The sequence below is a fragment of the Salvelinus fontinalis genome, chromosome 17 (assembly GCF_029448725.1).
Source record: "Salvelinus fontinalis isolate EN_2023a chromosome 17, ASM2944872v1, whole genome shotgun sequence".
Classification (NCBI taxonomy): domain Eukaryota; kingdom Metazoa; phylum Chordata; class Actinopteri; order Salmoniformes; family Salmonidae; genus Salvelinus; species Salvelinus fontinalis.
The window spans coordinates 34041233-34066133 of record NC_074681.1 but is presented as its reverse complement, the minus strand read 5'-3'; the positions used below and the strand labels follow the sequence as shown (position 1 = coordinate 34066133).

Genomic DNA, 24901 nt, shown 5'->3' with positions numbered 1-24901 from the left:
TAAAAACCAGGCCTTAACCAGTCAGCTATCTTATTCTGTCCATTTCACTTCTGTAAAGACTGTCTACTGAAGAGCCTAATTGAACTGTTTGTCAAGGCAGATATATTCTGAGCACTTGATTCAAAGGACAAGTACACGTTTAAGGACATTATCCATATCAAGTCCCCAATGACATGTTGCAAATAAAGACTGGTTAGTCAAAGCGCTGTGAGCAGGGTTCGAACCTGCGCGGTGAGACCCCATTGGATTTCGAGTCCAACGCCTTAACCTCTCGGCCATCACAGCTACTTCTGTTACCTACGACGCCTTAACCAGTCCGCTATCTCGTTCTGACCATTTGTTCCTCTAAAAAGAGCGGATTATCGCTACTGAAGAGCCTACTTGAAATGTTTATTATGGAAGATTAATTCTGAGCACTTGAATCAAAGGACATGTCCACGCATTATCCATATCAAGTGCCCAATGACATGTTACAAATAACGACTGGATCGTCAAAGAGCTGCGCGCAGGGTTCAAACCTGCGCTGGGAGAACCCATTGGCTTGCGAGTCAAACGCTTTAACCACTCGGCAATCAAAGCTTGCTGAGGATTATCAAACAAAGACAAAAGTATCCAAATTCAACTGCCTAATTGAAATATTTTTCAAGCAAAGTAAAATAAGCTATTTTCTGAGCACTTCAATCGTTGGACGAGCCCATAAAGGACGTACAATTTAAATTCAGAGGAGATAGTTCCAATTATTAAAAGTCAACTTTACCATCGCACTGTAAGCAGAGTTGAAAACAGTACAGGGAGCACACATTGGATTTCAATTCCAATCCTTAAACCACTTGGCCATCGCAGCAGTAGGAATCTAAGGAAAGTGATGAGGAGAAAGCAGAAGTGGGCTATACGCTTCGAGCAAGGTAAGAACATGCGTGGGGAGACCCCATTGAAATTCAGGTCCAACGTCTAAAGAACTCGGCCATTGGAGCTGTTGGAATGCAAGTAAATGGATTGGGATTTGGAAACAGACATCATTGGTGTAAAATGGTCAACTTGATGGCACGACATATTGATCTTTTTGCGCCAAGTAACCTCGGTCCTTTCCAAAGCTGTGAAGTTTGGAAGCTTAATGTGCAAATCAAAAAACTATGTCCAGAGAAAGTACAACTGGACTATTCACTGAGAATAAGATTTAAAAAAGAGCAGGGAGACCAAATTGGGTTTCAAGTCTGAGGACTTAACCACCTGCCTCTCAGTATTTCCATGGTAAATCTAACACAAACAACAGTATCTGTACTGAAGAGCCTATTTGAACTGTTTGTCAAGGCAGATATATTCTGAGCACCTGAATCATTGGACAATTGCATGTATTAAGGACATTATCCATATCAAGTCACCAAGTATATGTTAAAAATGAAAACTGGTTTGCCATAGCGCTGTGAGCAGGGTTCGAACCTGCGCGGGGAGACCCCATTGGATTTCAAGTCCAACGCCTTAACCACTCGGCCATCGCAGTTTGCTGTGTTTCAAACCAGGCCTTAACCAGTCAGCTATCTTACTCTGTCCATTTCACTTCTGTAATGACTATCTACTGAAGAGCCTAATTGAACTGTTTGTCAAGGCAGATATATTCTGAGCACTTGATTCAAAGGACAAGTACACGTTTAAAGACATTATCCATTTCAAGTCCCCAATGACATGTTGCAAATAAAGACTGGTTAGTTAAAGCGCTGTGAGCAGGGTTCGAACCTGCGCGGGGAGACCCCATTGGATTTCGAGTCCAACGCCTTAACCTCTCGGCCATCACAGCTACTTCTGTTACCTACGACGCCTTAACCAGTCCGCTATCTCGTTCTGACCATTTGTTCCTCTAAATAGAGCGGATTATCGCTACTGAAGAGCCTACTTGAAATGTTTATTATGGAAGATTAATTCTGAGGACTTGAATCAAAGGACATGTCCACGCATTATCCATATCAAGTGCCCAATGACATGTTACAAATAACGACTGGATCGTCAAAAAGATGCGCGCAGGGTTCAAACCTGCGCTGGGAGAACCCATTGGCTTGCGAGTCCAACGCTTTAACCACTCGGCAATCAAAGCTTGCTGAGGATTATCACACAAGGACAAAAGTATCCAAATTCAACTGCCTAATTGAAATATTTTTCAAGCAAAGTAAAATAAGCTATTTTCTGAGCACTTCAATCGTTGGACGAGCCCATAAAGGACGTACAATTTAAATTCAGAGGAGATAGTTCCAATTATTAAAAGTCAACTTTACCATCGCACTGTAAGCAGAGTTGAAAACAGTACAGGGAGCACACATTGGATTTCAATTCCAATCCTTAAACCACTTGGCCATCGCAGCTGTAGGAATCTAAGGAAAGTGATGAGGAGAAAGCAGAAGTGGGCTATACGCTTCGAGCAAGGTAAGAACATGCGTGGGGAGACCCCATTGAAATTCAGGTCCAACGTCTAAAGAACTCGGCCATTGGAGCTGTTGGAATGCAAGTAAATGGATTGGGATTTGGAAACAGACATCATTGGTGTAAAATGGTCAACTTGATGGCACGACATATTGATCTTTTTGCGCCAAGTAACCTCGGTCCTTTCCAAAGCTGTGAAGTTTGGAAGCTTAATGTGCAAATCAAAAAACTATGTCCAGAGAAAGTACAACTGGACTATTCACTGAGAATAAGATTTAAAAAAGAGCAGGGAGACCAAATTGGGTTTCAAGTATGCCTCTCAGTATTTCCATCGTAAATCTAACACAAACAACAGTATCTGTACTGAAGAGCCTATTTGAACTGTTTGTCAAGGCAGATATATTCTGAGCACCTGAATCATTGGACAATTGCATGTATTAAGGACATTATCCATATCAAGTCACCAAGTATATGTTAAAAATGAAAACTGGTTTGCCATAGCGCTGTGAGCAGGGTTCGAACCTGCGCGGGGAGACCCCATTGGATTTCAAGTCCAACGCCTTAACCACTCTTCCATCGCAGTTTGCTATGTTTCAAACCAGGCCTTAACCAGTCAGCTATCTTATTCTGTCCATTTCACTTCTGTAATGACTATCTACTGAAGAGCCTAATTGAACTGTTTGTCAAGGCAGATATATTCTGAGCACTTGATTCAAAGTACAAGTACACCGTTTAAGGACATTATCCATATCAAGTCCCCAATGACATGTTGCAAATAAAGACTGGTTAGTCAAAGAGCTGTGAGCAGGGTTCGAACCTGCGCGGGGAGACCCCATTGGATTTCGAGCCCAACGCCTTAACCTCTCGGCCATCACAGCTACTTCTGTTACCTACGACGCCTTAACCAGTCCGCTATCTCGTTCTGACCATTTGTTCCTCTAAAAAGAGCGGATTATCGCTACTGAAGAGCCTACTTGAAATGTTTATTATGGAAGATTAATTCTGAGGACTTGAATCAAAGGACATGTCCACGCATTATCCATATCAAGTGCCCAATGACATGTTACAAATAACGACTGGATCGTCAAAGAGCTGCGCGCAGGGTTCAAACCTGCGCTGGGAGAACCCATTGGCTTGCGAGTCCAACGCTTTAACCACTCGGCAATCAAAGCTTGCTGAGGATTATCACACAAGGACAAAAGTATCCAAAGTCAACTGCCTAATTGAAATATTTTTCAAGCAACGTAAAATAAGCTATTTTCTGAGCACTTCAATCGTTGGACGAGCCCGTAAAGGACGTACAATTTAAATTCAGAGGAGATAGTTCCAAATATTAAAAGTCAACTTTACCATCGCACTGTAAGCAGAGTTGAAAACAGTACAGGGAGCACACATTGGATTTCAATTCCAATCCTTAAACCACTTGGCCATCGCAGCAGTAGGAATCTAAGGAAAGTGATGAGGAGAAAGCAGAAGTGGGCTATACGCTTCGAGCAAGGTAAGAACATGCGTGGGGAGACCCCATTGAAATTCAGGTCCAACGTCTAAAGAACTCGGCCATTGGAGCTGTTGGAATGCAAGTAAATGGATTGGGATTTGGAAACAGACATCATTGGTGTAAAATGGTCAACTTGATGGCACGACATATTGATCTTTTTGCGCCAAGTAACCTCGGTCCTTTCCAAAGCTGTGAAGTTTGGAAGCTTAATGTGCAAATCAAAAAACTATGTCCAGAGAAAGTACAACTGGACTATTCACTGAGAATAAGATTTAAAAAAGAGCAGGGAGACCAAATTGGGTTTCAAGTCTGAGGACTTAACCACCTGCCTCTCAGTATTTCCATGGTAAATCTAACACAAACAACAGTATCTGTACTGAAGAGCCTATTTGAACTGTTTGTCAAGGCAGATATATTCTGAGCACCTGAATCATTGGACAATTGCATGTATTAAGGACATTATCCATATCAAGTCACCAAGTATATGTTAAAAATGAAAACTGGTTTGCCATAGCGCTGTGAGCAGGGTTCGAACCTGCGCGGGGAGACCCCATTGGATTTCAAGTCCAACGCCTTAACCACTCGGCCATCGCAGCTTGCTATGTTAAAAACCAGGCCTTAACCAGTCAGCTATCATATTCTGTCCATTTCACTTCTGTAAAGACTGTCTACTGAAGAGCCTAATTGAACTGTTTGTCAAGGCAGATATATTCTGAGCACTTGATTCAAAGGACAAGTACACGTTTAAGGACATTATCCATATCAAGTCACCAAGTATATGTTAAAAATGAAAACTGGTTTGCCATAGCGCTGTGAGCAGGGTTCGAACCTGCGCGGGGAGACCCCATTGGATTTCAAGTCCAACGCCTTAACCACTCGGCCATCGCAGCTTGCTATGTTAAAAACCAGGCCTTAACCAGTCAGCTATCTTATTCTGTCCATTTCACTTCTGTAAAGACTGTCTACTGAAGAGCCTAATTGAACTGTTTGTCAAGGCAGATATATTCTGAGCACTTGATTCAAAGGACAAGTACACGTTTAAGGACATTATCCATATCAAGTCCCCAATGACATGTTGCAAATATAGACTGGTTAGTCAAAGTGCTGTGCGCAGGGTTCGAACCTGCACGGGGAGACCCCATTGGATTTCGAGTCCAACGCCTTAACCTCTCGGCCATCACAGCTACTTCTGTTACCTACGACGCCTTAACCAGTCCGGTATCTCGTTCTGACCATTTGTTCCTCTAAAAAGAGCGGATTATCGCTACTGAAGAGCCTACTTGAAATGTTTATTATGGAAGATTAATTCTGAGCACTTGAATCAAAGGACATGTCCACGCATTATCCATATCAAGTGCCCAATGACATGTTACAAATAACGACTGGATCGTCAAAGAGCTGCGCGCAGGGTTCAAACCTGCGCTGGGAGAACCCATTGGCTTGCGAGTCCAACGCTTTAAACACTCGGCAATCAAAGCTTGCTGAGGATTATCACACAAGGACAAAAGTATCCAAATTCAACTGCCTAATTGAAATATTTTTCAAGCAAAGTAAAATAAGCTATTTTCTGAGCACTTCAATCGTTGGACGAGCCCATAAAGGACGTACAATTTAAATTCAGAGGAGATAGTTCCAATTATTAAAAGTCAACTTTACCATCGCACTGTAAGCAGAGTTGAAAACAGTACAGGGAGCACACATTGGATTTCAATTCCAATCCTTAAACCACTTGGCCATCGCAGCAGTAGGAATCTAAGGAAAGTGATGAGGAGAAAGCAGAAGTGGGCTATACGCTTCGAGCAAGGTAAGAACATGCGTGGGGAGACCCCATTGAAATTCAGGTCCAACGTCTAAAGAACTCGGCCATTGGAGCTGTTGGAATGCAAGTAAATGGATTGGGATTTGGAAACAGACATCATTGGTGTAAAATGGTTAACTTGATGGCACGACATATTGATCTTTTTGCGCCAAGTAACCTCGGTCCTTTCCAAAGCTGTGAAGTTTGGAAGCTTAATGTGCAAATCGAAAAACTATGTCCAGAGAAAGTACAACTGGACTATTCACTGAGAATAAGATTTAAAAAAGAGCAGGGAGACCAAATTGGGTTTCAAGTCTGAGGACTTAACCACCTGCCTCTCAGTATTTCCATCGTAAATCTAACACAAACAACAGTATCTGTACTGAAGAGCCTATTTGAACTTTTTGTCAAGGCAGATATATTCTGAGCACCTGAATCATTGGACAATTGCATGTATTAAGGACATTATCCATATCAAGTCACCAAGTATATGTTAAAAATGAAAACTGGTTTGCAATAGCGCTGTGAGCAGGGTTCGAACCTGCGCGGGGAGACCCCATTTGATTTCAAGTCCAACGCCTTAACCACTCGGCCATCGCAGCTTGCTATGTTAAAAACCAGGCCTTAACCAGTCAGCTATCTTATTCTGTCCATTTCACTTCTGTAAAGACTGTCTACTGAAGAGCCTAATTGAACTGTTTGTCAAGGCAGATATATTCTGAGCACTTGATTCAAAGGACAAGTACACGTTTAAGGACATTATCCATTTCAAGTCCCCAATGACATGTTGCAAATAAAGACTGGTTAGTCAAAGAGCTGTGAGCAGGGTTCGAACCTGCGCGGGGAGACCCCATTGGATTTCGAGTCCAACGCCTTAACCTCTCGGCCATCACAGCTACTTCTGTTACCTACGACGCCTTAACCAGTCCGCTATCTCGTTCTGACCGTTTGTTCCTCTTAAAAGAGCGGATTATCGCTACTGAAGAGCCTACTTGAAATGTTTATTATGGAAGATTAATTCTGAGGACTTGAATCAAAGGACATGTCCACGCATTATCCATATCAAGTGCCCAATGACATGTTACAAATAACGACTGGATCGTCAAAGAGCTGCGCGCAGGGTTCAAACCTGCGCTGGGAGAACCCATTGGCTTGCGAGTCCAACGCTTTAACCACTCGGCAATCAAAGCTTGCTGAGGATTATCACACAAGGACAAAAGTATCCAAAGTCAACTGCCTAATTGAAATATTTTTCAAGCAACGTAAAATAAGCTATTTTCTGAGCACTTCAATCGTTGGACGAGCACGTAAAGGACGTACAATTTAAATTCAGAATAGATAGTTCCAATTATTAAAAGTCAACTTTACCATCGCACTGTAAGCAGAGTTGAAAACAGTACAGGGAGCACACATTGGATTTCAATTCCAATCCTTAAACCACTTGGCCATCGCAGCAGTAGGAATCTAAGGAAAGTGATGAGGAGAAAGCAGAAGTGGGCTATACGCTTCGAGCAAGGTAAGAACATGCGTGGGGAGACCCCATTGAAATTCAGGTCCAACGTCTAAAGAACTCGGCCATTGGAGCTGTTGGAATGCAAGTAAATGGATTGGGATTTGGAAACAGACATCATTGGTGTAAAATGGTCAACTTGATGGCACGACATATTGATCTTTTTGCGCCAAGTAACCTCGGTCCTTTCCAAAGCTGCGAAGTTTGGAAGCTTAATGTGCAAATCAAAAAACTATGTCCAGAGAAAGTACAACTGGACTATTCACTGAGAATAAGATTTAAAAAAGAGCAGGGAGACAAAATTGGGTTTCAAGTCTGAGGACTTAACCACCTGCCTCTCAGTATTTCCATCGTAAATCTAACACAAACAACAGTATCTGTACTGAAGAGCCTATTTGAACTGTTTGTCAAGGCAGATATATTCTGAGCACCTGAATCATTGGACAATTGCATGTATTGAGGACATTATCCATATCAAGTCACCAAGTATATGTTAAAAATGAAAACTGGTTTGCCATAGCGCTGTGAGCAGGGTTCGAACCTGCCCTGGGAGACCCCATTGGATTTCAAGTCCAACGCCTTAACCACTCGGCCATCGCAGCTTGCTATGTTAAAAACCAGGCCTTAACCAGTCAGCTATCTTATTCTGTCCATTTCACTTCTGTAAAGACTGTCTACTGAAGAGCCTAATTGAACTGTTTGTCAAGGCAGATATATTCTGAGCACTTGATTCAAAGGACAAGTACACGTTTAAGGACATTATCCATATCAAGTCCCCAATGACATGTTGCAAATAAAGACTGGTTAGTCAAAGAGCTGTGAGCAGGGTTCGAACCTGCGCGGGGAGACCCCATTGGATTTAGAGTCCAACGCCTTAACCTCTCGGCCATCACAGCTACTTCTGTTACCTACGACGCCTTAACCAGTCCGCTATCTCGTTCTGACCATCATTTCCTCTAAAAAGAGCGGATTATCGCTACTGAAGAGCCTACTTGAAATGTTTATTATGGAAGATTAATTCTGAGCACTTGAATCAAAGGACATGTCCACGCATTATCCAAATGAAGTGCCCAATGACATGTTACAAATAACGACTGGATCGTCAAAGAGCTGCGCACAGGGTTCAAACCTGCGCTGGGAGAACCCATTGGCTTGCGAGTCCAACGCTTTAACCACTCGGCAATCAATGCTTGCTGAGGTTTATCACACAAGGACAAAAGTATCCAAATTCAACTGCCTAATTGAAATATTTTTCAAGCAAAGTAAAATAAGCTATTTTCTGAGCACTTCAATCGTTGGACGAGCCCATAAAGGACGTACAATTTAAATTCAGAGGAGATAGTTCCAATTATTAAAAGTCAACTTTACCATCGCACTGTAAGCAGAGTTGAAAACAGTACAGGGAGCACACATTGGATTTCAATTCCAATCCTTAAACCACTTGGCCATCACAGCAGTAGGAATCTAAGGAAAGTGATGAGGAGAAAGCAGAAGTGGGCTATACGCTTCGAGCAAGGTAAGAACATGCGTGGGGAGACCCCATTGAAATTCAGGTCCAACGTCTAAAGAACTCGGCCATTGGAGCTGTTGGAATGCAAGTAAATGGATTGGGATTTGGAAACAGACATCATTGGTGTAAAATGGTCAACTTGATGGCACGACATATTGATCTTTTTGCGCCAAGTAACCTCGGTCCTTTCCAAAGCTGTGAAGTTTGGAAGCTTAATGTGCAAATCAAAAAACTATGTCCAGAGAAAGTACAACTGGACTATTCACTGAGAATAAGATTTAAAAAAGAGCAGGGAGACCAAATTGGGTTTCAAGTCTGAGGACTTAACCACCTGCCTCTCAGTATTTCATTCGTAAATCTAACACAAACAACAGTATCTGTACTGAAGAGCCTATTTGAACTGTTTGTCAAGGCAGATATATTCTGAGCACCTGAATCATTGGACAATTGCATGTATTAAGGACATTATCCATATCAAGTCACCAAGTATATGTTAAAAATGAAAACTGGTTTGCCATAGTGCTGTGAGCAGGGTTCGAACCTGCGCGGGGAGACCCCATTGGATTTCAAGTCCAACGCCTTAACCACTCGGCCATCGCAGCTTGCTATGTTAAAAACCAGGCCTTAACCAGTCAGCTATCTTATTCTGTCCATTTCACTTCTGTAAAGACTGTCTACTGAAGAGCCTAATTGAACTGTTTGTCAAGGCAGATATATTCTGAGCACTTGATTCAAAGGACAAGTACACGTTTAAGGACATTATCCATATCAAGTCCCCAATGACATGTTGCAAATAAAGACTGGTTAGTCAAAGCGCTGTGAGCAGGGTTCGAACCTGCGCGGGGAGACCCCATTGGATTTCGAGTCCAACGCCATAACCTCTCGGCCATCACAGCTACTTCTGTAACCTACGACGCCTTAACCAGTCCGCTATCTCGTTCTGACCATTTGTTCCTCTAAAAAGAGCGGATTATCGCTACTGAAGAGCCTACTTGAAATGTTTATTATGGAAGATTAATTCTGAGCACTTGAATCAAAGGACATGTCCACGCATTATCCATATCAAGTGCCCAATGACATGTTACAAATAACGACTGGATCGTCAAAGAGCTGCGCGCAGGGTTCAAACCTGCGCTGGGAGAACCCATTGGCTTGCGAGTCCAACGCTTTAAACACTCGGCAATCAAAGCTTGCTGAGGATTATCACACAAGGACAAAAGTATCCAAATTCAACTGCCTAATTGAAATATTTTTCAAGCAAAGTAAAATAAGCTATTTTCTGAGCACTTCAATCGTTGGACGAGCCCATAAAGGACGTACAATTTAAATTCTGAGGAGATAGTTCCAATTATTAAAAGTCAACTTTACCATCGCACTGTAAGCAGAGTTGAAAACAGTACAGGGAGCACACATTGGATTTCAATTCCAATCCTTAAACCACTTGGCCATCGCAGCAGTAGGAATCTAAGGAAAGTGATGAGGAGAAAGCAGAAGTGGGCTATACGCTTCGAGCAAGGTAAGAACATGCGTGGGGAGACCCCATTGAAATTCAGGTCCAACGTCTAAAGAACTCGGCCATTGGAGCTGTTGGAATGCAAGTAAATGGATTGGGATTTGGAAACAGACATCATTGGTGTAAAATGGTCAACTTGATGGCACGACATATTGATCTTTTTGCGCCAAGTAACCTCGGTCCTTTCCAAAGCTGTGAAGTTTGGAAGCTTAATGTGCAAATCAAAAAACTATGTCCAGAGAAAGTACAACTGGACTATTCACTGAGAATAAGATTTAAAAAAGAGCAGGGAGACCAAATTGGGTTTCAAGTCTGAGGACTTAACCACCTGCCTCTCAGTATTTCCATCGTAAATCTAACACAAACAACAGTATCTGTACTGAAGAGCCTATTTGAACTGTTTGTCAAGGCAGATATATTCTGAGCACCTGAATCATTGGACAATTGCATGTATTAAGGACATTATCCATATCAAGTCACCAAGTATATGTTATAAATGAAAACTGGTTTGCCATAGCGCTGTGAGGAGGGTTCGAACCTGCGCGGGGAGACCCCATTGGATTTCGAGTCCAACACCTTAACCACTCGGCCATCGCAGCTTGCTATGTGCTAAACCAGGCCTTAACCAGTCAGCAATCTTATTCTGTCCATTTCACTTCTGTAAAGACTGTCTACTGAAGAGCCTAATTGAACTGTTTGTCAAGGCAGATATATTCTGAGCACTTGATTCAAAGGACAAGTACACCGTTTAAGGACATTATCAATATCAAGTCCCCAATGACATCTTGCAAATAAAGACTGGTTAGTCAAAGCGAAGTGAGCAGGGTTCAAACCTGCGCGGTGAGACCCCATTGGATTTCGAGTCCAACGCCTTAACCTCTCGGCCATCACAGCTACTTCTGTTACCTACGACGCCTTAACCAGTCCGCTATCTCGTTCTGACCATTTGTTCCACTAAAAAGAGCGGATTATTGCTACTGAAGAGCCTACTTGAAATGTTTATTATGGAAGATTAATTCTGAGCACTTGAATCAAAGGACATGTCCACGCATTATCCATATCAAGTGCCCAATGACATGTTACAAATAACGACTGGATCGTCAAAGAGCTGCGCGCAGGGTTCAAACCTGCGCTGGGAGAACCCATTGGCTTGCGAGTCCAACGCTTTAAACACTCGGCAATCAAAGCTTGCTGAGGATTATCACACAAGGACAAAAGTATCCAAATTCAACTGCCTAATTGAAATATTTTTCAAGCAAAGTAAAATAAGCTATTTTCTGAGCACTTCAATCGTTGGACGAGCCCATAAAGGACGTACAATTTAAATTCTGAGGAGATAGTTCCAATTATTAAAAGTCAACTTTACCATCGCACTGTAAGCAGAGTTGAAAACAGTACAGGGAGCACACATTGGATTTCAATCCCAATCCTTAAACCACTTGGCCATCGCAGCAGTAGGAATCTAAGGAAAGTGATGAGGAGAAAGCAGAAGTGGGCTATACGCTTCGAGCAAGGTAAGAACATGCGTGGGGAGACCCCATTGAAATTCAGGTCCAACGTCTAAAGAACTCGGCCATTGGAGCTGTTGGAATGCAAGTAAATGGATTGGGATTTGGAAACAGACATCATTGGTGTAAAATGGTCAACTTGATGGCACGACATATTGATCTTTTTGCGCCAAGTAACCTCGGTCCTTTCCAAAGCTGTGAAGTTTGGAAGCTTAATGTGCAAATCAAAAAACTATGTCCAGAGAAAGTACAACTGGACTATTCATTGAGAATAAGATTTAAAAAAGAGCAGGGAGAACAAATTGGGTTTCAAGTCTGAGGACTTAACCACCTGGCTCTCAGTATTTCCATCGTAAATCTAACACAAACAACAGTATCTGTACTGAAGAGCCTATTTGAACTGTTTGTCAAGGCAGATATATTCTGAGCACCTGAATCATTGGACAATTGCATGTATTAAGGACATTATCCATATCAAGTCACCAAGTATATGTTATAAATTAAAACTGGTTTGCCATAGCGCTGTGAGCAGGGTTCGAACCTGCGCGGGGAGACCCCATTGGATTTCGAGTCCAACACCTTAACCACTCGGCCATCGCAGCTTGCTGTGTGCTAAACCAGGCCTTAACCAGTCAGCAATTTTATTCTGTCCATTTCACTTCTGTAAAGACTGTCTACTGAAGAGCCTAATTGAACTGTTTGTCAAGGCAGATATATTCTGAGCACTTGATTCAAAGGACAAGTACACCGTTTAAGGACATTATCAATATCAAGTCCCCAATGACATGTTGCAAATAAAGACTGGTTAGTCAAAGCGAAGTGAGCAGGGTTCAAACCTGCGCGGTGAGACCCCATTGGATTTCGAGTCCAACGCCTTAACCTCTCGGCCATCACAACTACTTCTGTTACCTACGACGCCTTAACCAGTCCGCTATCTCGTTCTGACCATTTGTTCCTCTAAAAAGAGCGGATTATCGCTACTGAAGAGCCTACTTGAAATGTTTATTATGGAAGATTAATTCTGAGCACTTGAATCAAAGGACATGTCCACGCATTATCCATATCAAGTGCCCAATGACATGTTACAAATAACGACTGGATCGTCAAAGAGCTGCGCGCAGGGTTCAAACCTGCGCTGGGAGAACCCATTGGCTTGCGAGTCCAACGCTTTAAACACTCGGCAATCAAAGCTTGCTGAGGATTATCACACAAGGACAAAAGTATCCAAATTCAACTGCCTAATTGAAATATTTTTCAAGCAAAGTAAAATAAGCTATTTTCTGAGCACTTCAATCGTTGGACGAGCCCATAAAGGACGTACAATTTAAATTCTGAGGAGATAGTTCCAATTATTAAAAGTCAACTTTACCATCGCACTGTAAGCAGAGTTGAAAACAGTACAGGGAGCACACATTGGATTTCAATTCCAATCCTTAAACCACTTGGCCATCGCAGCAGTAGGAATCTAAGGAAAGTGATGAGGAGAAAGCAGAAGTGGGCTATACGCTTCGAGCAAGGTAAGAACATGCGTGGGGAGACCCCATTGAAATTCAGGTCCAACGTCTAAAGAACTCGGCCATTGGAGCTGTTGGAATGCAAGTAAATGGATTGGGATTTGGAAACAGACATCATTGGTGTAAAATGGTCAACTTGATGGCACGACATATTGATCTTTTTGCGCCAAGTAACCTCGGTCCTTTCCAAAGCTGTGAAGTTTGGAAGCTTAATGTGCAAATCAAAAAACTATGTCCAGAGAAAGTACAACTGGACTATTCACTGAGAATAAGATTTAAAAAAGAGCAGGGAGACCAAATTGGGTTTCAAGTCTGAGGACTTAACCACCTGCCTCTCAGTATTTCCATCGTAAATCTAACACAAACAACAGTATCTGTACTGAAGAGCCTATTTGAACTGTTTGTCAAGGCAGATATATTCTGAGCACCTGAATCATTGGACAATTGCATGTATTAAGGACATTATCCATATCAAGTCACCAAGTATATGTTATAAATGAAAACTGGTTTGCCATAGCGCTGTGAGCAGGGTTCGAACCTGCACGGGGAGACCCCATTGGATTTCGAGTCCAACACCTTAACCACTCGGCCATCGCAGCTTGCTATGTGCTAAACCAGGCCTTAACCAGTCAGCAATCTTATTATGTCCATTTCACTTCTGTAAAGACTGTCTACTGAAGAGCCTAATTGAACTGTTTGTCAAGGCAGATATATTCTGAGCACTTGATTCAAAGGACAAGTACACCGTTTAAGGACATTATCAATATCAAGTCCCCAATGACATGTTGCAAATAAAGACTGGTTAGTCAAAGCGAAGTGAGCAGGGTTCAAACCTGCGCGGTGAGACCACATTGGATTTCGAGTCCAACGCCTTAACCTCTCGGCCATCACAGCTACTTCTGTTACCTACGACGCCTTAACCAGTCCGCTATCTCGTTCTGACCATTTGTTCCTCTAAAAAGAGCAGATTATCGCTACTGAAGAGCCTACTTGAAATGTTTATTATGGAAGATTAATTCTGAGGACTTGAATCAAAGGACACGTCCACGCATTATCCATATCAAGTGCCCAATGACATGTTACAAATAACGACTGGATCGTCAAAGAGCTGCGCGCAGGGTTCAAACCTGCGCTGGGAGAACCCATTGGCTTGCGAGTCCAACGCTTTAACCACTCGGCAATCAAAGCTTGCTGAGGATTATCACACAAGGACAAAAGTATCCAAATTCAACTGCCTAATTGAAATATTTTTCAAGCAAAGTAAAATAAGCTATTTTCTGAGCACTTCAATCGTTGGACGAGCCCATAAAGGACGTACAATTTAAATTCAGAGGAGATAGTTCCAATTATTAAAAGTCAACTTTACCATCGCACTGTAAGCAGAGTTGAAAACAGTACAGGGAGCACACATTGGATTTCAATTCCAATCCTTAAACCACTTGGCCATCGCAGCAGTAGGAATCTAAGGAAAGTGATGAGGAGAAAGCAGAAGTGGGCTATACGCTTCGAGCAAGGTAAGAACATGCGTGGGGAGACCCCATTGAAATTCAGGTCCAACGTCTAAAGAACTCGGCCATTGGAGCTGTTGGAATGCAAGTAAATGGATTGGGATTTGGAAACACGATGGCACGACATATTGATCTTTTTGCGCCAAGTAACCTCGGTCCTTTCCAAAGCTGTGAAGTTTGGAAGCTTAATGTGCAAATCAAAAAACTATGTCCAGAGAAAGTACAACTGGACTATTCACTGAGAATAAGATTTAAAAAAGAGCAGGGAGACCAAATTGGGTTTCAAGTCTGAGGACTTAACCACCTGCCTCTCAGTATTTCCATCGTAAATCTAACACAAACAACAGTATCTGTACTGAAGAGCCTATTTGAACTGTTTGTCAAGGCAGATATATTCTGAGCACCTGAATCATTGGACAATTGCATGTATTAAGGACATTATCCATATCAAGTCACCAAGTATATGTTATAAATTAAAACTGGTTTGCCATAGCGCTGTGAGCAGGGTTCGAACCTGCGCGGGGAGACCCCATTGGATTTCAAATCCAACGCCTTAACCACTCGGCCATCGCAGTTTGCTATGTTTCAAACCAGGCCTTAACCAGTCAGCTATCTTATTCTGTCCATTTCACTTCTGTAATGACTATCTACTGAAGAGCCTAATTGAACTGTTTGTCAAGGCAGATATATTCTGAGCACTTGATTCAAAGTACAAGTACACCGTTTAAGGACATTATCCATATCAAGTCCCCAATGACATGTTGCAAATAAAGACTGGTTAGTCAAAGAGCTGTGAGCAGGGTTCGAACCTGCGCGGGGAGACCCCATTGGATTTCGAGTCCAACGCCTTAACCTCTCGGCCATCACAGCTACTTCTGTTACCTACGACGCCTTAACCAGTCCGGTATCTCGTTCTGACCATTTGTTCCTCTAAAAAGAGCGGATTATCGCTACTGAAGAGCCTACTTGAAATGTTTATTATGGAAGATTAATTCTGAGCACTTGAATCAAAGGACATGTCCACGCATTATCCATATCAAGTGCCCAATGACATGTTACAAATAACGACTGGATCGTCAAAGAGCTGCGCGCAGGGTTCAAACCTGCGCTGGGAGAACCCATTGGCTTGCGAGTCCAACGCTTTAAACACTCGGCAATCAAAGCTTGCTGAGGATTATCACACAAGGACAAAAGTATCCAAATTCAACTGCCTAATTGAAATATTTTTCAAGCAAAGTAAAATAAGCTATTTTCTGAGCACTTCAATCGTTGGACGAGCCCATAAAGGACGTACAATTTAAATTCAGAGGAGATAGTTCCAATTATTAAAAGTCAACTTTACCATCGCACTGTAAGCAGAGTTGAAAACAGTACAGGGAGCACACATTGGATTTCAATTCCAATCCTTAAACCACTTGGCCATCGCAGCAGTAGGAATCTAAGGAAAGTGATGAGGAGAAAGCAGAAGTGGGCTATACGCTTCGAGCAAGGTAAGAACATGCGTGGGGAGACCCCATTGAAATTCAGGTCCAACGTCTAAAGAACTCGGCCATTGGAGCTGTTGGAATGCAAGTAAATGGATTGGGATTTGGAAACACGATGGCACGACATATTGATCTTTTTGCGCCAAGTAACCTCGGTCCTTTCCAAAGCTGTGAAGTTTGGAAGCTTAATGTGCAAATCAAAAAACTATGTCCAGAGAAAGTACAACTGGACTATTCACTGAGAATAAGATTTAAAAAAGAGCAGGGAGACCAAATTGGGTTTCAAGTCTGAGGACTTAACCACCTGCCTCTCAGTATTTCCATCGTAAATCTAACACAAACAACAGTATCTGTACTGAAGAGCCTATTTGAACTGTTTGTCAAGGCAGATATATTCTGAGCACCTGAATCATTGGACAATTGCATGTATTAAGGACATTATCCATATCAAGTCACCAAGTATATGTTAAAAATGAAAACTGGTTTGCCATAGCGCTGTGAGCAGGGTGCGAACCTGCGCGGGGAGACCCCATTGGATTTCAAGTCCAACTCCTTAACCACTCGGCCATCGCAGTTTGCTATGTTTCAAACCAGGCCTTAACCAGTCAGCTATCTTATTCTGTCCATTTCACTTCTGTAAAGACTATCTACTGAAGAGCCTAATTGAACTGTTTGTCAAGGCAGATATATTCTGAGCACTTGATTCAAAGTACAAGTACACCGTTTAAGGACATTATCCATATCAAGTCCCCAATGACATGTTGCAAATAAAGACTGGTTAGTCAAAGCGCTGTGAGCAGGGTTCGAACCTGCGCGGGGAGACCCCATTGGATTTCGAGTCCAACGCCTTAACCTCTCGGCCATCACAGCTACTTCTGTTACCTACGACGCCTTAACCAGTCCGCTATCTCGTTCTGACCATTTGTTCCTCTAAAAAGAGCGGATTATCGCTACTGAAGAGCCTACTTGAAATGTTTATTATGGAAGATTAATTCTGAGGACTTGAATCAAAGGACATGTCCACGCATTATCCATATCAAGTGCCCAATGACATGTTACAAATAACGACTGGATCGTCAAAGAGCTGCGCGCAGGGTTCAAACCTGCGCTGGGAGAACCCATTGGCTTGCGAGTCCAACGCTTTAACCACTCGGCAATCAAAGCTTGCTGAGGATTATCACACAAGGACAAAAGTATCCAAATTCAACTGCCTAATTGAAATATTTTTCAAGCAAAGTAAAATAAGCTATTTTCTGAGCACTTCAATCGTTGGACGAGCCCATAAAGGACGTACAATTTAAATTCAGAGGAGATAGTTCCAATTATTAAAAGTCAACTTTACCATCGCACTGTAAGCAGAGTTGAAAACAGTACAGGGAGCACACATTGGATTTCAATTCCAATCCTTAAACCACTTGGCCATCGCAGCAGTAGGAATCTAAGGAAAGTGATGAGGAGAAAGCAGAAGTGGGCTATACGCTTCGAGCAAGGTAAGAACATGCGTGGGGAGACCCCATTGAAATTCAGGTCCAACGTCTAAAGAACTCGGCCATTGGAGCTGTTGGAATGCAAGTAAATGGATTGGGATTTGGAAACAGACATCATTGGTGTAAAATGGTCAACTTGATGGCACGACATATTGATCTTTTTGCGCCAAGTAACCTCGGTCCTTTCCAAAGCTGTGAAGTTTGGAAGCTTAATGTGCAAATCAAAAAACTATGTCCAGAGAAAGTACAACTGGACTATTCACTGAGAATAAGATTTAAAAAAGAGCAGGGAGACCAAATTGGGTTTCAAGTCTGAGGACTTAACCACCTGCCTCTCAGTATTTCCATCGTAAATCTAACACAAACAACAGTATCTGTACTGAAGAGCCTATTTGAACTGTTTGTCAAGGCAGATATATTCTGAGCACCTGAATCATTGGACAATTGCATGTATTAAGGACATTATCCATATCAAGTCACCAAGTATATGTTAAAAATGAAAACTGGTTTGCCATAGTGCTGTGAGCAGGGTTCGAACCTGCGCGGGGAGACCCCATTGGATTTCAAGTCCAACGCCTTAACCACTCGGCCATCGCAGCTTGCTATGTTAAAAACCAGGCCTTAACCAGTCAGCTATCTTATTCTGTCCATTTCACTTCTGTAAAGACTGTCTACTGAAGAGCCTAATTGAACTGTTTGTCAAGGCAGATATATTCTGAGCACTTGATTCAAAGGACAAGTACACGTTTAAGGACATTATCCATATCAAGTCCCCAATGACATGTTGCAAATAAAGACTGGTTAGTCAAAGCGCTGTGAGCAGGGTTCGAACCTGCGCGGGGAGACCCCATTGGATTTCGAGTCCAACGCCTTAACCTCTCGGCCATCACAGCTACTTCTGTAACCTACGACTCCTTAACCAGTCCGCTATCTCGTTCTGACCATTTGTTCCACTAAAAAGAGCGGATTATCGCTACTGAAGAGCCTACTTGAAATGTTTATTATGGAAGATTAATTCTGAGCACTTGAATCAAAGGACATGTCCACGCATTATCCATATCAAGTGCCCAATGACATGTTACAAATAACGACTGGATCGTCAAAGAGCTGCGCGCAGGGTTCAAACCTGCGCTGGGAGAACCCATTGGCTTGCGAGTCCAACGCTTTAAACACTCGGCAATCAAAGCTTGCTGAGGATTATCACACAAGGACAAAAGTATCCAAATTCAACTGCCTAATTGAAATATTTTTCAAGCAAAGTAAAATAAGCTATTTTCTGAGCACTTCAATCGTTGGACGAGCCCATAAAGGACGTACAATTTAAATTCTGAGGAGATAGTTCCAATTATTAAAAGTCAACTTTACCATCGCACTGTAAGCAGAGTTGAAAACAGTACAGGGAGCACACATTGGATTTCAATTCCAATCCTTAAACCACTTGGCCATCGCAGCAGTAGGAATCTAAGGAAAGTGATGAGGAGAAAGCAGAAGTGGGCTATACGCTTCGAGCAAGGTAAGAACATGCGTGGGGAGACCCCATTGAAATTCAGGTCCAACGTCTAAAGAACTCGGCCATTGGAGCTGTTGGAATGCAAGTAAATGGATTGGGATTTGGAAACAGACATCATTGGTGTAAAATGGTCAACTTGATGGCACGACATATTGATCTTTTTGCGCCAAGTAACCTCGGTCCTTTCCAAAGCTGTGAAGTTTGGAAGCTTAATGTGCAAATCAAAAAACTATGTCCAGAGAAAGTACAACTGGACTATTCACTGAGAATAAGATTTAAAAAATAGCAGGGAGACCAAATTGGGTCTCAAGTCTGAGGACTTAACCACCTGCCTCTCAGTATTTCCATCGTAAATCTAACACAAACAACAGTATCTGTACTGAAGAGCCTATTTGAACTGTTTGTCAAGGCAGATATATTCTGAGCACCTGAATCATTGGACAATTGCATGTATTAAGGACATTATCCATATCAAGTCACCAAGTATATGTTAAAAATGAAAACTGGTTTGCCATAGCGCTGTGAGCAGGGTTCAAACCTGCGCGGGGAGACCCCATTGGATTTCAAGTCCAACGCCTTAACCACTCGGCCATCGCAGCTTGCTATGTTAAAAACCAGGCCTTAACCAGTCAGCTATCTTATTCTGTCCATTTCACTTCTGTAAAGACTGTCTACTGAAGAGCCTAATTGAACTGTTTGTCAAGGCAGATATATTCTGAGCACTTGATTCAAAGGACAAGTACACCGTTTAAGGACATTATCCATATCAAGTCCCCAATGACATGTTGCAAATAAAGACTGGTTAGTCAAAGCGCTGTGAGCAGGGTTCGAACCTGCGCGGTGAGACCCCATTGGATTTCGAGTCCAACGCCTTAACCTCTCGGCCATCACAGCTACTTCTGTTACCTACGACGCCTTAACCAGTCCGCTATCTCGTTCTGACCATTTGTTCCTCTAAAAAGAGCGGATTATCGCTACTGAAGAGCCTACTTGAAATGTTTATTATGGAAGATTAATTCTGAGCACTTGAATCAAAGGACATGTCCACGCATTATCCATATCAAGTGCCCAATGACATGTTACAAATAACGACTGGATCGTCAAAGAGCTGCGCGCAGGGTTCAAACCTGCGCTGGGAGAACCCATTGGCTTGCGAGTCCAACGCTTTAAACACTCGGCAATCAAAGCTTGCTGAGGATTATCACACAAGGACAAAAGTATCCAAATTCAACTGCCTAATTGAAATATTTTTCAAGCAAAGTAAAATAAGCTATTTTCTGAGCACTTCAATCGTTGGACGAGCCCATAAAGGACGTACAATTTAAATTCAGAGGAGATAGTTCCAATTATTAAAAGTCAACTTTACCATCGCACTGTAAGCAGAGTTGAAAACAGTACAGGGAGCACACATTGGATTTCAATTCCAATCCTTAAACCACTTGGCCATCGCAGCAGTAGGAATCTAAGGAAAGTGATGAGGAGAAAGCAGAAGTGGGCTATACGCTTCGAGCAAGGTAAGAACATGCGTGGGGAGACCCCATTGAAATTCAGGTCCAACGTCTAAAGAACTCGGCCATTGGAGCTGTTGGAATGCAAGTAAATGGATTGGGATTTGGAAACAGACATCATTGGTGTAAAATGGTCAACTTGATGGCACGACATATTGATCTTTTTGCGCCAAGTAACCTCGGTCCTTTCCAAAGCTGTGAAGTTTGGAAGCTTAATGTGCAAATCAAAAAACTATGTCCAGAGAAAGTACAACTGGACTATTCACTGAGAATAAGATTTAAAAAAGAGCAGGGAGACCAAATTGGGTTTCAAGTCTGAGGACTTAACCACCTGCCTCTCAGTATTTCCATCGTAAATCTAACACAAACAACAGTATCTGTACTGAAGAGCCTATTTGAACTGTTTGTCAAGGCAGATATATTCTGAGCACCTGAATCATTGGACAATTGCATGTATTAAGGACATTATCCATATCAAGTCACCAAGTATATGTTAAAAATGAAAACTGGTTTGCCATAGCGCTGTGAGCAGGGTTCGAACCTGCGCGGGGAGACCCCATTGGATTTCAAGTCCAACGCCTTAACCACTCGGCCATCGCAGCTTGCTATGTTAAAAACCAGGCCTTAACCAGTCAGCTATCTTATTCTGTCCATTTCACTTCTGTAAAGACTGTCTACTGAAGAGCCTAATTGAACTGTTTGTCAAGGCAGATATATTCTGAGCACTTGATTCAAAGGACAAGTACACCGTTTAAGGACATTATCAATATCAAGTCCCCAATGACATCTTGCAAATAAAGACTGGTTAGTCAAAGCGAAGTGAGCAGGGTTCAAACCTGCGCGGTGAGACCCCATTGGATTTCGAGTCCAACGCCTTAACCTCTCGGCCATCACAGCTACTTCTGTTACCTACGACGCCTTAACCAGTCCGCTATCTCGTTCTGACCATTTGTTCCACTAAAAAGAGCGGATTATCGCTACTGAAGAGCCTACTTGAAATGTTTATTATGGAAGATTAATTCTGAGCACTTGAATCAAAGGACATGTCCACGCATTATCCATATCAAGTGCCCAATGACATGTTACAAATAACGACTGGATCGTCAAAGAGCTGCGCGCAGGGTTCAAACCTGCGCTGGGAGAACCCATTGGCTTGCGAGTCCAACGCTTTAAACACTCGGCAATCAAAGCTTGCTGAGGATTATCACACAAGGACAAAAGTATCCAAATTCAACTGCCTAATTGAAATATTTTTCAAGCAAAGTAAAATAAGCTATTTTCTGAGCACTTCAATCGTTGGACGAGCCCATAAAGGACGTACAATTTAAATTCTGAGGAGATAGTTCCAATTATTAAAAGTCAACTTTACCATCGCACTGTAAGCAGAGTTGAAAACAGTACAGGGAGCACACATTGGATTTCAATTCCAATCCTTAAACCACTTGGCCATCGCAGCAGTAGGAATCTAAGGAAAGTGATGAGGAGAAAGCAGAAGTGGGCTATACGCTTCGAGCAAGGTAAGAACATGCGTGGGGAGACCCCATTGAAATTCAGGTCCAACGTCTAAAGAACTCGGCCATTGGAGCTGTTGGAATGCAAGTAAATGGATTGGGATTTGGAAACAGACATCATTGGTGTAAAATGGTCAACTTGATGGCACGACATATTGATCTTTTTGCGCCAAGTAACCTCGGTCCTTTCCAAAGCTGTGAAGTTTGGAAGCTTAATGTGCAAATCAAAAAACTATGTCCAGAGAAAGTACAACTGGACTATTCATTGAGAATAAGATTTAAAAAAGAGCAGGGAGAACAAATTGGGTTTCAAGTCTGAGGACTTAACCACCTGGCTCTCAGTATTTCCATCGTAAATCTAACACAAACAACAGTATCTGTACTGAAGAGCCTATTTGAACTGTTTGTCAAGGCAGATATATTCTGAGCACCTGAATCATTGGACAATTGCATGTATTAAGGACATTATCCATATCAAGTCACCAAGTATATGTTATAAATGAAAACTGGTTTGCCATAGCGCTGTGAGGAGGGTTCGAACCTGCGCGGGGAGACCCCATTGGATTTCGAGTCCAACACCTTAACCACTCGGCCATCGCAGCTTGCTATGTGCTAAACCAGGCCTTAACCAGTCAGCAATCTTATTCTGTCCATTTCACTTCTGTAAAGACTGTCTACTGAAGAGCCTAATTGAACTGTTTGTCAAGGCAGATATATTCTGAGCACTTGATTCAAAGGACAAGTACACCGTTTAAGGACATTATCAATATCAAGTCCCCAATGACATCTTGCAAATAAAGACTGGTTAGTCAAAGCGAAGTGAGCAGGGTTCAAACCTGCGCGGTGAGACCCCATTGGATTTCGAGTCCAACGCCTTAACCTCTCGGCCATCACAGCTACTTCTGTTACCTACGACGCCTTAACCAGTCCGCTATCTCGTTCTGACCATTTGTTCCACTAAAAAGAGCGGATTATTGCTACTGAAGAGCCTACTTGAAATGTTTATTATGGAAGATTAATTCTGAGCACTTGAATCAAAGGACATGTCCACGCATTATCCATATCAAGTGCCCAATGACATGTTACAAATAACGACTGGATCGTCAAAGAGCTGCGCGCAGGGTTCAAACCTGCGCTGGGAGAACCCATTGGCTTGCGAGTCCAACGCTTTAAACACTCGGCAATCAAAGCTTGCTGAGGATTATCACACAAGGACAAAAGTATCCAAATTCAACTGCCTAATTGAAATATTTTTCAAGCAAAGTAAAATAAGCTATTTTCTGAGCACTTCAATCGTTGGACGAGCCCATAAAGGACGTACAATTTAAATTCTGAGGAGATAGTTCCAATTATTAAAAGTCAACTTTACCATCGCACTGTAAGCAGAGTTGAAAACAGTACAGGGAGCACACATTGGATTTCAATCCCAATCCTTAAACCACTTGGCCATCGCAGCAGTAGGAATCTAAGGAAAGTGATGAGGAGAAAGCAGAAGTGGGCTATACGCTTCGAGCAAGGTAAGAACATGCGTGGGGAGACCCCATTGAAATTCAGGTCCAACGTCTAAAGAACTCGGCCATTGGAGCTGTTGGAATGCAAGTAAATGGATTGGGATTTGGAAACAGACATCATTGGTGTAAAATGGTCAACTTGATGGCACGACATATTGATCTTTTTGCGCCAAGTAACCTCGGTCCTTTCCAAAGCTGTGAAGTTTGGAAGCTTAATGTGCAAATCAAAAAACTATGTCCAGAGAAAGTACAACTGGACTATTCATTGAGAATAAGATTTAAAAAAGAGCAGGGAGAACAAATTGGGTTTCAAGTCTGAGGACTTAACCACCTGGCTCTCAGTATTTCCATCGTAAATCTAACACAAACAACAGTATCTGTACTGAAGAGCCTATTTGAACTGTTTGTCAAGGCAGATATATTCTGAGCACCTGAATCATTGGACAATTGCATGTATTAAGGACATTATCCATATCAAGTCACCAAGTATATGTTATAAATTAAAACTGGTTTGCCATAGCGCTGTGAGCAGGGTTCGAACCTGCGCGGGGAGACCCCATTGGATTTCGAGTCCAACACCTTAACCACTCGGCCATCGCAGCTTGCTGTGTGCTAAACCAGGCCTTAACCAGTCAGCAATTTTATTCTGTCCATTTCACTTCTGTAAAGACTGTCTACTGAAGAGCCTAATTGAACTGTTTGTCAAGGCAGATATATTCTGAGCACTTGATTCAAAGGACAAGTACACCGTTTAAGGACATTATCAATATCAAGTCCCCAATGACATGTTGCAAATAAAGACTGGTTAGTCAAAGCGAAGTGAGCAGGGTTCAAACCTGCGCGGTGAGACCCCATTGGATTTCGAGTCCAACGCCTTAACCTCTCGGCCATCACAGCTACTTCTGTTACCTACGACGCCTTAACCAGTCCGCTATCTCGTTCTGACCATTTGTTCCACTAAAAAGAGCGGATTATTGCTACTGAAGAGCCTACTTGAAATGTTTATTATGGAAGATTAATTCTGAGCACTTGAATCAAAGGACATGTCCACGCATTATCCATATCAAGTGCCCAATGACATGTTACAAATAACGACTGGATCGTCAAAGAGCTGCGCGC

General features: G+C 42.4%; 33 non-coding genes across 33 annotated transcripts; all 33 read right to left on the bottom strand.

Moving 5' to 3' along the window:
* Positions 1-203: 203 nt before the first annotated feature.
* On the bottom strand, positions 204-285 carry trnas-cga (transfer RNA serine (anticodon CGA)). Its single transcript has one exon. It is a non-coding gene; the product is annotated as a tRNA-Ser (tRNA).
* Positions 286-1419: 1134 nt separating this feature from the next.
* Positions 1420-1501, bottom strand: trnas-uga (transfer RNA serine (anticodon UGA)). The gene has a single exon. It is a non-coding gene; the product is annotated as a tRNA-Ser (tRNA).
* Positions 1502-1713: 212 nt separating this feature from the next.
* Positions 1714-1795, bottom strand: trnas-cga (transfer RNA serine (anticodon CGA)). Its single transcript has one exon. It is a non-coding gene; the product is annotated as a tRNA-Ser (tRNA).
* Positions 1796-2913: 1118 nt separating this feature from the next.
* trnas-uga (transfer RNA serine (anticodon UGA)) lies at positions 2914-2995 on the bottom strand. The gene has a single exon. It is a non-coding gene; the product is annotated as a tRNA-Ser (tRNA).
* Positions 2996-3208: 213 nt separating this feature from the next.
* On the bottom strand, positions 3209-3290 carry trnas-cga (transfer RNA serine (anticodon CGA)). Its single transcript has one exon. It is a non-coding gene; the product is annotated as a tRNA-Ser (tRNA).
* Positions 3291-4424: 1134 nt separating this feature from the next.
* trnas-uga (transfer RNA serine (anticodon UGA)) lies at positions 4425-4506 on the bottom strand. Its single transcript has one exon. It is a non-coding gene; the product is annotated as a tRNA-Ser (tRNA).
* A 212-nt stretch (positions 4507-4718) lies between these two features.
* On the bottom strand, positions 4719-4800 carry trnas-uga (transfer RNA serine (anticodon UGA)). The gene has a single exon. It is a non-coding gene; the product is annotated as a tRNA-Ser (tRNA).
* Positions 4801-5012: 212 nt separating this feature from the next.
* Positions 5013-5094, bottom strand: trnas-cga (transfer RNA serine (anticodon CGA)). Its single transcript has one exon. It is a non-coding gene; the product is annotated as a tRNA-Ser (tRNA).
* Positions 5095-6228: 1134 nt separating this feature from the next.
* On the bottom strand, positions 6229-6310 carry trnas-uga (transfer RNA serine (anticodon UGA)). The gene has a single exon. It is a non-coding gene; the product is annotated as a tRNA-Ser (tRNA).
* Positions 6311-6522: 212 nt separating this feature from the next.
* trnas-cga (transfer RNA serine (anticodon CGA)) lies at positions 6523-6604 on the bottom strand. The gene has a single exon. It is a non-coding gene; the product is annotated as a tRNA-Ser (tRNA).
* A 1134-nt stretch (positions 6605-7738) lies between these two features.
* trnas-uga (transfer RNA serine (anticodon UGA)) lies at positions 7739-7820 on the bottom strand. Its single transcript has one exon. It is a non-coding gene; the product is annotated as a tRNA-Ser (tRNA).
* A 1428-nt stretch (positions 7821-9248) lies between these two features.
* trnas-uga (transfer RNA serine (anticodon UGA)) lies at positions 9249-9330 on the bottom strand. Its single transcript has one exon. It is a non-coding gene; the product is annotated as a tRNA-Ser (tRNA).
* Positions 9331-9542: 212 nt separating this feature from the next.
* Positions 9543-9624, bottom strand: trnas-cga (transfer RNA serine (anticodon CGA)). The gene has a single exon. It is a non-coding gene; the product is annotated as a tRNA-Ser (tRNA).
* Positions 9625-10758: 1134 nt separating this feature from the next.
* trnas-cga (transfer RNA serine (anticodon CGA)) lies at positions 10759-10840 on the bottom strand. Its single transcript has one exon. It is a non-coding gene; the product is annotated as a tRNA-Ser (tRNA).
* A 211-nt stretch (positions 10841-11051) lies between these two features.
* On the bottom strand, positions 11052-11135 carry trnas-cga (transfer RNA serine (anticodon CGA)). The gene has a single exon. It is a non-coding gene; the product is annotated as a tRNA-Ser (tRNA).
* A 1134-nt stretch (positions 11136-12269) lies between these two features.
* On the bottom strand, positions 12270-12351 carry trnas-cga (transfer RNA serine (anticodon CGA)). The gene has a single exon. It is a non-coding gene; the product is annotated as a tRNA-Ser (tRNA).
* A 213-nt stretch (positions 12352-12564) lies between these two features.
* trnas-cga (transfer RNA serine (anticodon CGA)) lies at positions 12565-12652 on the bottom strand. The gene has a single exon. It is a non-coding gene; the product is annotated as a tRNA-Ser (tRNA).
* A 1128-nt stretch (positions 12653-13780) lies between these two features.
* On the bottom strand, positions 13781-13862 carry trnas-cga (transfer RNA serine (anticodon CGA)). Its single transcript has one exon. It is a non-coding gene; the product is annotated as a tRNA-Ser (tRNA).
* Positions 13863-14073: 211 nt separating this feature from the next.
* Positions 14074-14157, bottom strand: trnas-cga (transfer RNA serine (anticodon CGA)). The gene has a single exon. It is a non-coding gene; the product is annotated as a tRNA-Ser (tRNA).
* A 1107-nt stretch (positions 14158-15264) lies between these two features.
* Positions 15265-15346, bottom strand: trnas-uga (transfer RNA serine (anticodon UGA)). The gene has a single exon. It is a non-coding gene; the product is annotated as a tRNA-Ser (tRNA).
* Positions 15347-15559: 213 nt separating this feature from the next.
* On the bottom strand, positions 15560-15641 carry trnas-cga (transfer RNA serine (anticodon CGA)). The gene has a single exon. It is a non-coding gene; the product is annotated as a tRNA-Ser (tRNA).
* A 1107-nt stretch (positions 15642-16748) lies between these two features.
* trnas-uga (transfer RNA serine (anticodon UGA)) lies at positions 16749-16830 on the bottom strand. The gene has a single exon. It is a non-coding gene; the product is annotated as a tRNA-Ser (tRNA).
* Positions 16831-17043: 213 nt separating this feature from the next.
* Positions 17044-17125, bottom strand: trnas-cga (transfer RNA serine (anticodon CGA)). The gene has a single exon. It is a non-coding gene; the product is annotated as a tRNA-Ser (tRNA).
* Positions 17126-18259: 1134 nt separating this feature from the next.
* trnas-uga (transfer RNA serine (anticodon UGA)) lies at positions 18260-18341 on the bottom strand. Its single transcript has one exon. It is a non-coding gene; the product is annotated as a tRNA-Ser (tRNA).
* Positions 18342-18553: 212 nt separating this feature from the next.
* On the bottom strand, positions 18554-18635 carry trnas-cga (transfer RNA serine (anticodon CGA)). Its single transcript has one exon. It is a non-coding gene; the product is annotated as a tRNA-Ser (tRNA).
* Positions 18636-19769: 1134 nt separating this feature from the next.
* trnas-uga (transfer RNA serine (anticodon UGA)) lies at positions 19770-19851 on the bottom strand. The gene has a single exon. It is a non-coding gene; the product is annotated as a tRNA-Ser (tRNA).
* Positions 19852-20064: 213 nt separating this feature from the next.
* On the bottom strand, positions 20065-20146 carry trnas-cga (transfer RNA serine (anticodon CGA)). Its single transcript has one exon. It is a non-coding gene; the product is annotated as a tRNA-Ser (tRNA).
* A 1134-nt stretch (positions 20147-21280) lies between these two features.
* Positions 21281-21362, bottom strand: trnas-uga (transfer RNA serine (anticodon UGA)). The gene has a single exon. It is a non-coding gene; the product is annotated as a tRNA-Ser (tRNA).
* Positions 21363-21573: 211 nt separating this feature from the next.
* trnas-cga (transfer RNA serine (anticodon CGA)) lies at positions 21574-21657 on the bottom strand. The gene has a single exon. It is a non-coding gene; the product is annotated as a tRNA-Ser (tRNA).
* Positions 21658-22791: 1134 nt separating this feature from the next.
* trnas-cga (transfer RNA serine (anticodon CGA)) lies at positions 22792-22873 on the bottom strand. Its single transcript has one exon. It is a non-coding gene; the product is annotated as a tRNA-Ser (tRNA).
* A 211-nt stretch (positions 22874-23084) lies between these two features.
* Positions 23085-23168, bottom strand: trnas-cga (transfer RNA serine (anticodon CGA)). Its single transcript has one exon. It is a non-coding gene; the product is annotated as a tRNA-Ser (tRNA).
* A 1134-nt stretch (positions 23169-24302) lies between these two features.
* Positions 24303-24384, bottom strand: trnas-cga (transfer RNA serine (anticodon CGA)). Its single transcript has one exon. It is a non-coding gene; the product is annotated as a tRNA-Ser (tRNA).
* A 211-nt stretch (positions 24385-24595) lies between these two features.
* trnas-cga (transfer RNA serine (anticodon CGA)) lies at positions 24596-24679 on the bottom strand. Its single transcript has one exon. It is a non-coding gene; the product is annotated as a tRNA-Ser (tRNA).
* Between the last annotated feature and the right edge of the window lie 222 nt (positions 24680-24901).